This window comes from Malurus melanocephalus, unplaced genomic scaffold (assembly GCF_030028575.1).
Source record: "Malurus melanocephalus ecotype Western Australia unplaced genomic scaffold, MMel_1.1 scaffold_201, whole genome shotgun sequence".
Taxonomy (NCBI): Eukaryota; Metazoa; Chordata; class Aves; order Passeriformes; family Maluridae; genus Malurus; species Malurus melanocephalus.
Window position 1 is genome coordinate 1,240,143 of NW_026623433.1, and position 10,295 is coordinate 1,250,437.

Sequence of the window (10,295 nt, forward strand, 5' to 3'; positions counted from 1 at the left end):
TGTTAAGTGGCAAATAAAAAGGTTGAGTGTCCCAGGCATCAGTGCAAGGATCTGCTGAAGGGCTGTGGTCAAACACTCTGGCAATGGAGAAGAGAAACAAGACAGGGGAGAGGAAAAGCTGGTTTGGAGGTTGGTTTTTTTCTTTTTTTTTCTTTTTTTTATTATTATTCCATTCTGTTAGGTTTTTTTGAATACTGATCTGAGGTGCGATTTCCACATCATCAGCTCAGTCAGCCGTCACCAGCAGCCCTCTGAAGGCAATAATTTTCTGCTAAGCAATTTTGTCAGCGTGCTGGAAGGATAAATGAAACCAATGTTTCAGTGCTTTGTCCAGCCTGGAATCAGCACGTGGCACATCTCCCCTCAACAAGTGGTTATTCCCTATTTTCTTTTGTTGAGGATTAAGCCGTTWACCATGGAAAATGCGTGAGCTTTGCTATTTCCTCCCCCTTTTTTTCCAGTRTATTTGCTCAAGTGAGACTCGTTGGCTGTTTTGATGRTTTCAGTAGCGCTGTCTGCGTTTGTTACCGAGCTGGTTGGATGCTTTCCTTCTGGCAACTGACTATTCCATCCCTCCTGAAAGGCAGGAGCCGTCATGGGGCCTCCTGCTCTCCAAATGCTGCTTTTGCTCGTGGTTGTTGTGATGTACAAAACCTTGAAATCCAAAATTCTTGGCTGCACCGAGCCAGAGCCAGGTAGGGGAGGGGGTTTRCAGAGCAAAGAACCTCTTTTTTGGAGTCCCATCCTGACTCCAGGCTCTGTTGTTGCCCTCTTAGAAAAACAAACACAGCTTGTCCGTTGCTGCCTTGTCCCAGCAGATCTCTTCCTTGGGATCAGATGGCCTCACGTGCATCCCCACGAGGTGTCTGAGCTATTTCAGGCAAGGGGTTGTTAGAAATTCCCCTCTCGCTGCTCTTACCCGCCACAAACTGGGATTATTGACTGCCTGCGATGCCCAACTTCCCTCAGCCTGCTGCTTACTTGGAAAATCTTTCTGTAAGCGCAGTTGCCAAGCAACTGTCAGCTGTACTTCCAAGACACTCAGGCCGCCTTCAAGATGTTTGGACCCAAATGCTGTCACTGTGCTCTCCAGGATCACCGTTCTCCCYGGGCAGGGAGCTTTGGGAAGGCTGGGTACCATTCCTCCCATCCTGGCATTATGTCCCTGGCTTTATTAGCAGGTTTTCCCAAAGCCTTTGCCCCCTCATCCCATTGATTTCCCTGCTGACTGGGCTCCAAGTGCATGCCTGGTTCTCCCTCCAGCATGTGTTTGGGCACCTGGTGTGGAATCGAGTGTGAGAGAGTTGGAAATCCAGGTGTTGCTCCTCATCACCAGTAAAAGCATTCCAGCCATGGTTTTTTCTTATACAGAAAAAAAAAATAAAGCTAATTTTTGATAGGAGCTAAGAAAATTAAAAGAAAAGCTGGAGGTGTAGGTTTAGGTGAGATATTGGACAGGTGTTTGTTACTGTAAGGGTGCTCAGAAGAAACAGTGCCCAGAGTGGTTGTGGACTGCCCATCCCTGGAAGTGTTCAAGGAGCAGCCTGGTCTGGTRGAAAGTGCCCCTGCCCATGGCAGCAGGGTGGAAAAGGATGGACTTCAGTTGAGCATTCCAYAATTCCATGGTTGTGCCAGAGCCGCTGCCTGCAGTGCTCCAGGGATGCTGTGGCAGGTGCTGCTGGCTCTGGGGGTGCTGTGGACTCATCACCCACACTCCAATCCTCTGTCCTCATCCAGGAATGCAGCTGCTCCAGGTTGTTTTTCCACAGCAGGAGCCCGGTAACGTTGCTGTCGGTATGCCCAGAGATGGGCTATGAGAAGCCCATCAAACTTTGCCTACAGAAGTGCTCATTAGCAGCCTCCCTCCGTCCATGGGCATGCATGGCTTGGTTCACTTTGGAGCCAGCCTGTTCCATCTGGGTTAATAGAAGGAATCTCTGTTCCATTAGGTGCATTACAGTGACAAAGCGCCAGGGGAGAGGGAGCTGGCGCCTGTCAGCCGCCCGAGGACCGGGCTGTCACTTGTGCCATCAAGCCTCCCTACTTATTTGCAATTTTATTTTCAGATGTGATTGACATCTGGAGGCTCTGACATTCTCGGCACAAACATACAGCCTGTTATTATGCTTGCATTAACATTTTGATAAACACACAGTGCAGCATTGAAAAAGTAATTACATGTCATCACATCTCTGCCTCATCAAAGAAAACTTTGCTGTGTAATTGCTCCAAGATTTACCCAGGTACAATGTGCTGCTTCCAGTAAAGGCTCCTTCCTCTTGAAGAGCTTACATTTACCTTTTAAGATGCACAATATCTTTTCCCCACGGGGCTTTTCTAGGGCTAAAATAAACTCAGCGATATAATTTTGCTTTCCATAAATACACAGGCATATTAGAGCGCGGTACTCTTTGCATAATATTTATTTAATGCTGGATGTAAATATGCTGTGTATTATATGGGCGAAGCTATCAAGAGGAGTTTTTTGCAGACAGGTAGAAATAGCACATTGTTACCCCGGCTCCTGCATTAGCACAAGGGCCCTTTGCACTTGTATTTATATGGGCACTTCTCACAATGACATCTAATTTTACAATAAAGTGAGCTTAGCTGAAGCGCCTCGCTGCAGATTCTAAAATATTGGCTATTTCCTCGCTTGTAAAGGACTTTTCTGATGGGTCTCTGAAAGAGGTATTATATGGAAGAATACAAATAATTTCAAGAGGGCTTTTTTTCCCCCCCATTCCTTCAGAGCAAGTAAGGAAGAGAAAATCTCATTGACGTTCAGTCAATAAATCTTGCGAGATAGGTGCTGAAAGACCGGAATAAAGGTAGAAGGGAAAAGCAGTGTATGATGATAACCCAGGTGAAGTGGTCAATGGGACAATTGCTGGCCATGGAGTGTTTCAGGTTCTTTTATTTAGGGTGCTCTGTGCTGGCTCTGAGGCACATTCCTCGTGCCTGAGAAACCAGGATAATACCAGCCTGTTCCCACTGCTGCTGATGGGATTTCATTCCTTTTGCTGAAGCAGTGCTCGTTTGCCTCTGGAATTACAAGTTTCATGTTGTGCCCCCGGTTCTGATGGGACTGAACCCTGGTGTTTCCTACCAGCAGGTGAAGTGTTGAATATTTGGTRTGAGTGGTTCAGTTCTCACATCACAAGGTTTCCTCGTGGTCTGTGGTTCCCGGGGGATGTGGGGGATCATGCATTGAAGAGTTGGTCTGGTGCTGCTCCTGAAGAGGGGAATTATTCTCAAGGGCCTAATGAACAAAGTTTGTGGAAATCCTTTTCTCCCTTGCTGTAGGAATGAGGAATCACAGTCACTGCTTCCCATCTTCTGTCCTCTGATCAGGGCATCTGTTCCCATAGGAAAATGTTCCCTTTCTTCTTCAGGAACAGATTTTCTCCACTTTCTCCAGGAGATGTGAGGGGAATGATTCCTAATTCTTTCCATCCAAGGTGGTCAGGGAATCACAAGATTGCTGAGGCTGGAAAAGACCTTTGAGATCATCGAGTCCAACCCTCCACCAAGCACCACCACCACGTTCAGCCCTTACCCACATCCCCAAGTGCCACATCCACACCTCTCCTGAACACTTCCATGGGATGGTGACTCCACCACTTCCCTGTACAGTCTGTTTCRATGCTTGACAATCCTTTCCATAAGATATCTTTCCTGATATCCAATCYAAACCTCCTCTGGCACAACCTGAGGCCATTTCCTCTCATTCTCTCAGTCTGAGCCCATTGCTGCTGGGCAGGACAGGAATTGTGCCAACCTTAGAGCTGCCACCACCTGAGCATATTGGCTTTTCCCAAAAAATAATTCTCTTTCTTTGTTGGGCTCTAGCTGAGCTGTCTGGCATGACAGAAGCATGGCAGCACCTCCTGGGGTGGGGATCCCCCAAATCCCTGCCCTCTGGGTGGATCCTTCCTCCAGGAGATGCCAGTGTGGATGGAGTGTGGAATCCTGCTCKGGAGCAGCTCGTTGGCTGCAGTGAKCCAGGGGGSAGCTCAGCATCCCTGACCTTGCTGGGAATGACCGACACCACGGGAAGCATCAGGGCTGGCCAGTGCATGATCCCAAGTGTGTTTAATGGTTGGATAATGCCCCGTTAATGTCTATTAATCCTCTCAGGAGCTTGGTATTAGCTCAGCTTTAGCACTGCACTGAGTCACTGTTCTAACAGGATGCACCCTGTGAACATCTGTATCTCACATCTGGATTATTATGATTATAGGCTTGTGGCCTATATACAGCATCGATGAAATTAGATCTGGTGTTATACCTTCCCAGCAGCTGGGGGGGTTAATTCCCTCTCCTTCCTGCTAATGAGAGCTGGAAGGGCTGGAGGAGTGACCCTGAGTGTTGCCAGGGCTGGGGATGCACAGGATTGGTGCTGGGGTGGGGGAGATGCTGGGYTCTGAGCTGCTCTGTCTAAGGATGAAAACTGTCTGGGCAAGGGAAGGTCAGCCAGAAGGGTTTGGACAGCCCTCAGGCACAGGGTGGGATTTTTGGGATTGTCCTGYKCAGAGCCAGGAACTGKACCCAATGATCCATGTAGGTTCCTTTCCAGCTCAGTGAAATCAGTGGAAATCTATGAATTACATCACAGGGTGGTGTTTTTGTTGTTGTGTTTGACCTTCTCTTTTCTATGGCCTATGGTGAGGAATGGCTCCCTGGATTTTATTCTTTTCCATCCCAGTGAGCTGTGAGCTTCTGTGTTGCCCAAAAGCTCCAAGGTGTCGTCCCCCAAATTCACAATTTTGTAGCCACAAGAAGCTGAGAGATTTACTTGTCTCAGGTGAGACACCACCTTCAGGGCTGTGTCCAGCTCTGTGAGGCCATGGAGATGCTCCAGGGCTGGAGCCCCTCTGCTCTGGGGCCAGACTGGGAGAGCTGGAGGTGCTCACCTGGAGAGGAGAAGGCTCCAGGGAGAGCTCAGAGCCCCTTCCAGGGCCTAAAGGGGCTCCAGGAGAGCTGGAGAGGGACTGGGGACAAGGGATGGAGGGACAGGACACAGGGAATGGCTTCCCACTGCCAGAGGGCAGGGATGGATGGGATATTGGGAAGGAATTGTTCCTGTGAGGGTGGGGAGGCCCTGGCACAGGGTGCCCAGAGAAGCTGTGGCTGCCCCTGGATCCCTGGAGTGTCCAAGGCCAGGCTGGACATTGGGGCTGGGAGCAGCCTGGGACAGTGGAAGGTGTCCCTGCCATGTCAGGGGTGCCACTGGGTGATCTTTAAGGTCTCTTCCCAACCCAAGTTGGTGTCTGATTCTGGGATTCTKGAATTGGGGCAGCAGCTGCTGTGTCCCAGCAGGAACACGTCCCTACTGACGTAGGAGCAGCCGGGGAAGTCCTGTGTGCCATCCCAGCCTGTCACTGTTTATTGCATTACTTATCCCAAGGAGCTGCTGCAAGTGGCTCACAATTCCTCTTCATCTTTTTCCGTCCTCACCCATTTACTTTCAGGACATTTACATTTAAATGTGTGTTTCTGCAGAAGCTTTACAGGAAAGCAATGTTGGACCAGAAAACGAAAAAGAAAAAAAAAAACCAAACCAGAGACTCCAAAATGCATTTTTCATGCTCCTTCATACTCTATTGATTTTGTTTTTCTCATTTTTTCTTATAAAGAGAAGGTTTTCTAATACATTTTTCAGAAATAAAGGAGTCAGCAGTTCTACCCTCCTAAAGCAATAGTTATTCACTGAGATTACAAACAGAATTTGGGAGGGAGGRCTATTTATATAAATTTCCCTTCCCAATAAAATGAATATGGTGAGAAGCAGGCAGCTCCAGAGCCRTGTTCCCAGGCAGAAGTTCTGATCCTGGGTTTCTGCCTTGCCTGGACTGTTGGTGAAGGGCAGCACACTTTGCTTCCATCAAATCAGAGAATCTCCTTAGTTGGAAGGGACCCACAGGATCACCCAGTCCAGCTCCTGTTCCTGCCCACACACTCTGTCRGGGAGSCTTTGCTGCCCAAGAGTTTGGGGTAAAAGGCTCATTTGCAAATCTACATTTACATTTCCAAATCACAGAATCCCAAAATTAYTTGTGTTGGAAAGGACCTTAGAGATCATTCCATTCCAGCCTCCTGCCCCACAGCAGGGACACCTCCCACTGTCCCAGGGTCCTCCAAGCCCTGTCCAGCCTGGCCTTGGACACTCCAGGGATCCAGGGGCAGCCACAGCTTCTCTGGGCACCCTGTGCCAGGGCCTCCCCACCCTCACAGGAACAATTCCTTCCCAATATCCCATCCATCCCTGCCCTCTGGCAGTGTGACCCCATTCCCTGTGTCCTGTCCCTCCATCCCTTGTCCCCAGTCCCTCTCCAGCTCTCCTGGAGCCCCTTTAGTGCCTGGAAGGGGCTCTGAGCTCTCCCTGGATCCTTCTCCAGGTGAGCACCTCCAGCTCCCCCAGTCTGACTCCATGGGAAAGCACCCGACTTTGAGCTCCACACTGAAATAATCTCAGAATCACAGAATATCCTGAGCTGGAAGGGACCACCAGGATCAGCTCCTGGCCCTGCACAGACCCCCCAACAATCCCCCCCTGTCCATCCCTGGCAGCGCTGTCCCAACGCTCCTGGAGCTCTGGCAGCCTCGGGGCCGGGACCATTCCCTGGGGAGCCTGGGCAGTGCCAGCACCCTCYRGGGGAAGAACTTTCCCCTTCTCTCTGAAGAATATTCCCTGATATCCCACTCTGCCCATGCCTGAGAGCCGCCCTCGACAAGCACCTTGTAGGCAAAAATCAGTTTTCTCTTGTCACGAGGCGAGAACTTGTTTGTAAGCGCTGGATCGCTGCAGTTTGACATCGTTGATGCCCAAAATTCCGGCTCCTGGTTGGAAACGGCTGCTTTGCAATGCTGTTTGTGCTGGTCTGTTTGAAGAAGGGAAGGCAGAAAAAACAGGATGACAAGTGGTACGTCAAAGTTATTGAGAAGAATTGCTGCCACCGCCTTGCCTGCCTAATCTCCCGGTTTTTTTTCCCAGTTAGGGACTGTTTGTGAAATTTTGATGGTATTGGGTGGGTTTTTTTGCTTTTGTGAGCATTGTTATTTTTGCTGCCTCGGAAAAAGGAATGCCAGGCCCTCGCTGTAGCTGCATTTTGCTGCAGCCAGCCATGTGTCTTGGTTAAACTTCTGGAGCTGGCCAGCAGCTGCCAATGATGGTCAATAATGTGCCCTTTTATACAAAATCTGCCTCTCACTTYGGTGGGAAACAAATGGGAGCGCATCTCCGAGATGAAAAAGTTTGGCTCAGAGACTCGACTSCTTTTCTTGTGTGTTTGGCCCTGGGAATATTGAGGGTGGGTCAGGCAAGGGAGTGCTCTTGTGCTTCCACCTTGGGCACTTGGAAATGCAGAGGTTTGCTCAAATAGCACAAATTTTGAATTAAACCTCCTGTTCCACCTCCYCCTCCCTTTAATACTGCTCCTATTATTAAAAATATAAACAATTGTTAGTAACAACATTGCTTTTTTATTTATGATGATTTTTGCTTGCTAAATGCCTCTGGAATGCAATCCCCCTTGCTCTGAGTCTCTGGAGTCTCTCCCTATTTGCTGCAGATGAGCTCTGCCTCCCTTGCCTTCTTGCTCAGGGTTATTTCCTCCTCCCCCACTTTTGTGGACCAAAATGTCTCTGCTGACTGCGGGAACCTCCCCCTTCTATTTATCCTCGTTCTTTGTGATCTCGTACAATGTAGCTTAATCAACCCACTGGTGCTCCGCCGAATCCTGTCTGGGAGACACAAAGGAATTACAGAGGTTGAGTGTTGAAAAGCTTTTCCCGGTGTCTGAGTCTCCTCCGGGGAGCTGATGCGAGCGCTGGGCTCTGCTGGGGATCAGCTCCCACCTGGGCACAGGACTGGCAGAACCAGCCTGAATTTCAGATTTATACCCCCAAAATGTGCCTGTCAGGAGGCTGAGTGTGACCCAGGGCTTCTGCAGATCACCAAGATGGTTTTATTTCAGGGAAGCAAAAAGGGACCTGAGGGTCCTGGCTGAGGGCAAGTTGGCCATGAGTCAGCAGTGCCCAGTCCTGGGGACATCAGGACAGGCCAGCACAGGGAGGGATTGTCCTGCTCTGCTCTGGGCTGGGGTGGCCTCGCTTCATGCCATAGCATGAAATCATCCAAAGCTGTTGGAGAGTGCCCAAAGGAGTGACACGGGGATGGGGAAGGCTCTGGAGGGGCCACACGAGGAGCAGCTGAGGGCCCTTGGTGTGTGTTCAGCTGGAGCAGAGGAGATGAGGGCAGAGCTCAGCAGGGCTGCAGCTCCTCTTGAGGGGCAGCTCCAATCTCTGCTCCCCGAGATGACAGACAGGACCCAGGGAAGGGCTGGAGCTGTGCCAGGAGAGGTTTAGGTTGGATCTCAGGAAAGGTTCTTCTGTCCCCAGAGGGTGCTGGCACTGCCCAGGCTCCCCAGGGAATGGTCCCGGCCCCGAGGCTGCCAGAGCTCCAGGAGCGTTGGGACAGCGCTGCCAGGGATGGNAGGCTGAGTGTGACCCAGGGCTTCTGCAGATCACCAAGATGGTTTTATTTCAGGGAAGCAAAAAGGGACCTGAGGGTCCTGGCTGAGGGCAAGTTGGCCATGAGTCAGCAGTGCCCAGTCCTGGGGACATCAGGACAGGCCAGCACAGGGAGGGATTGTCCTGCTCTGCTCTGGGCTGGGGTGGCCTCACTTCTTGCCACAGCATGAAATGATCCAAAGCTGCTGGAGAGTGCCCAAAGGAGAGACACAGGGATGGGGAAGGCTCTGGAGGGGCCACACGAGGAGCAGCTGAGGGCCCTTGGTGTGTGTTCAGCTGGAGCAGAGGAGATGAGGGCAGAGCTCAGCAGGGCTGCAGCTCCTCTTGAGGGGCAGCTCCAATCTCTGCTCCCCGAGATGACAGACAGGACCCAGGGAAGGGCTGGAGCTGTGCCAGGAGAGGTTTAGGTTGGATCTCAGGAAAGGTTCTTCTGTCCCCAGAGGGTGCTGGCACTGCCCAGGCTCCCCAGGGAATGGTCCCGGCCCCGAGGCTGCCAGAGCTCCAGGAGCATTGGGACAGCACTGCCAGGGATGGACAGGGGGGATTGTTGGGGGGTCTGGGCAGGGCAGGGGATGGATTTCATGGTCCTGTGGGTCCCTCCAGCTGGGACAGGACACTCTGTGATCTGGGACTCTGCGTGTCTGTGCCCCAGCTCATGCAGAAGGCCGGGCTGGGGCTGGGGCAGGGCTCACAGCCTGCAGGCGTTGGAGCCATCACTCAGCCCTCGGAGCTGCCTTCCCTCTGTCTCTGGGGGAACTGTCCATTAATCCCACCCCCATCTGCCCTCYCTCCCCTCTCGGTGCTGATCCCAGACCCAACCAYRGCAGCTCGCAGTGAMGGGCGTGGAGGTGCCCCACGGGAAYGTCGCCTTCCCACGTCCCATTGGATTCATTAATAACAACATTATGTTGCGATGTTTTCCCCTTGTATTATTCTATAGATCATTTTTATGATGTAGATACAAACCCTTTGATATTGTAATTGTGAAGTACACGTTATGAAGACAAATGTGTTTGGCTTAATGAGAATGGATTGCCAATAAAAGCTGAAACAGAGGAAAGCATTTTATTATTTTTTTTAGCATTAGCCCTCATAGAAAGTGATGTCAGACTGAGCATGCAGGAGAAAAGAGCATTGGATGCAAAGAGTCTTTTTAGTCTGTTTGATAGAGCATTGGCTTCCAGAGAGTTGTGATTATTTGATTATATAAAAACCACCTCAAGTGCTGCACAAGGGAGAAAATCAGCAAAAGGATCAAGCGAAGTGTGATGTGTGCACAGCAGAGGTGGGTCTGGATCACTCACAGGAACATGGAAATTCTTTTGGAAAACTCCTGAGTTTTCAGGTCTGTCCAGCGAGGGCAGAGGATAAAGTCAGTGGGGCTGGTGAGGGGCTGAGTACCACAGGCTTGGAGGGACTGGTGGCCCTGAAGTCCCTGAAGAAATATTTCCTAGAGGAAGGATGCAATAAATAATTCGCCTGAAATAGAGAGGTCGGGGCATTGTCCCAGACGTGAGAAGATCTTTGCTGTGGGCATACTACAGAGGAAGTGTGGTGTAAAGCCATAAAAGACAAAAGCCATCAGTATTTAGGAATAGGGACCTCTCCAAGCCTCTTTATCATCCTTCCAGTGCCTCCAGGAGCTGAAGAGAAAGATGGAGAGAGACTCTCTCCAAAGGTCTGGAGGAACAGGAAAAGAGGGAATCGCTCCCCAATGCCAGAGGGCAGGGATGGATGGGATTTTGGGAAGGAATTGTTCC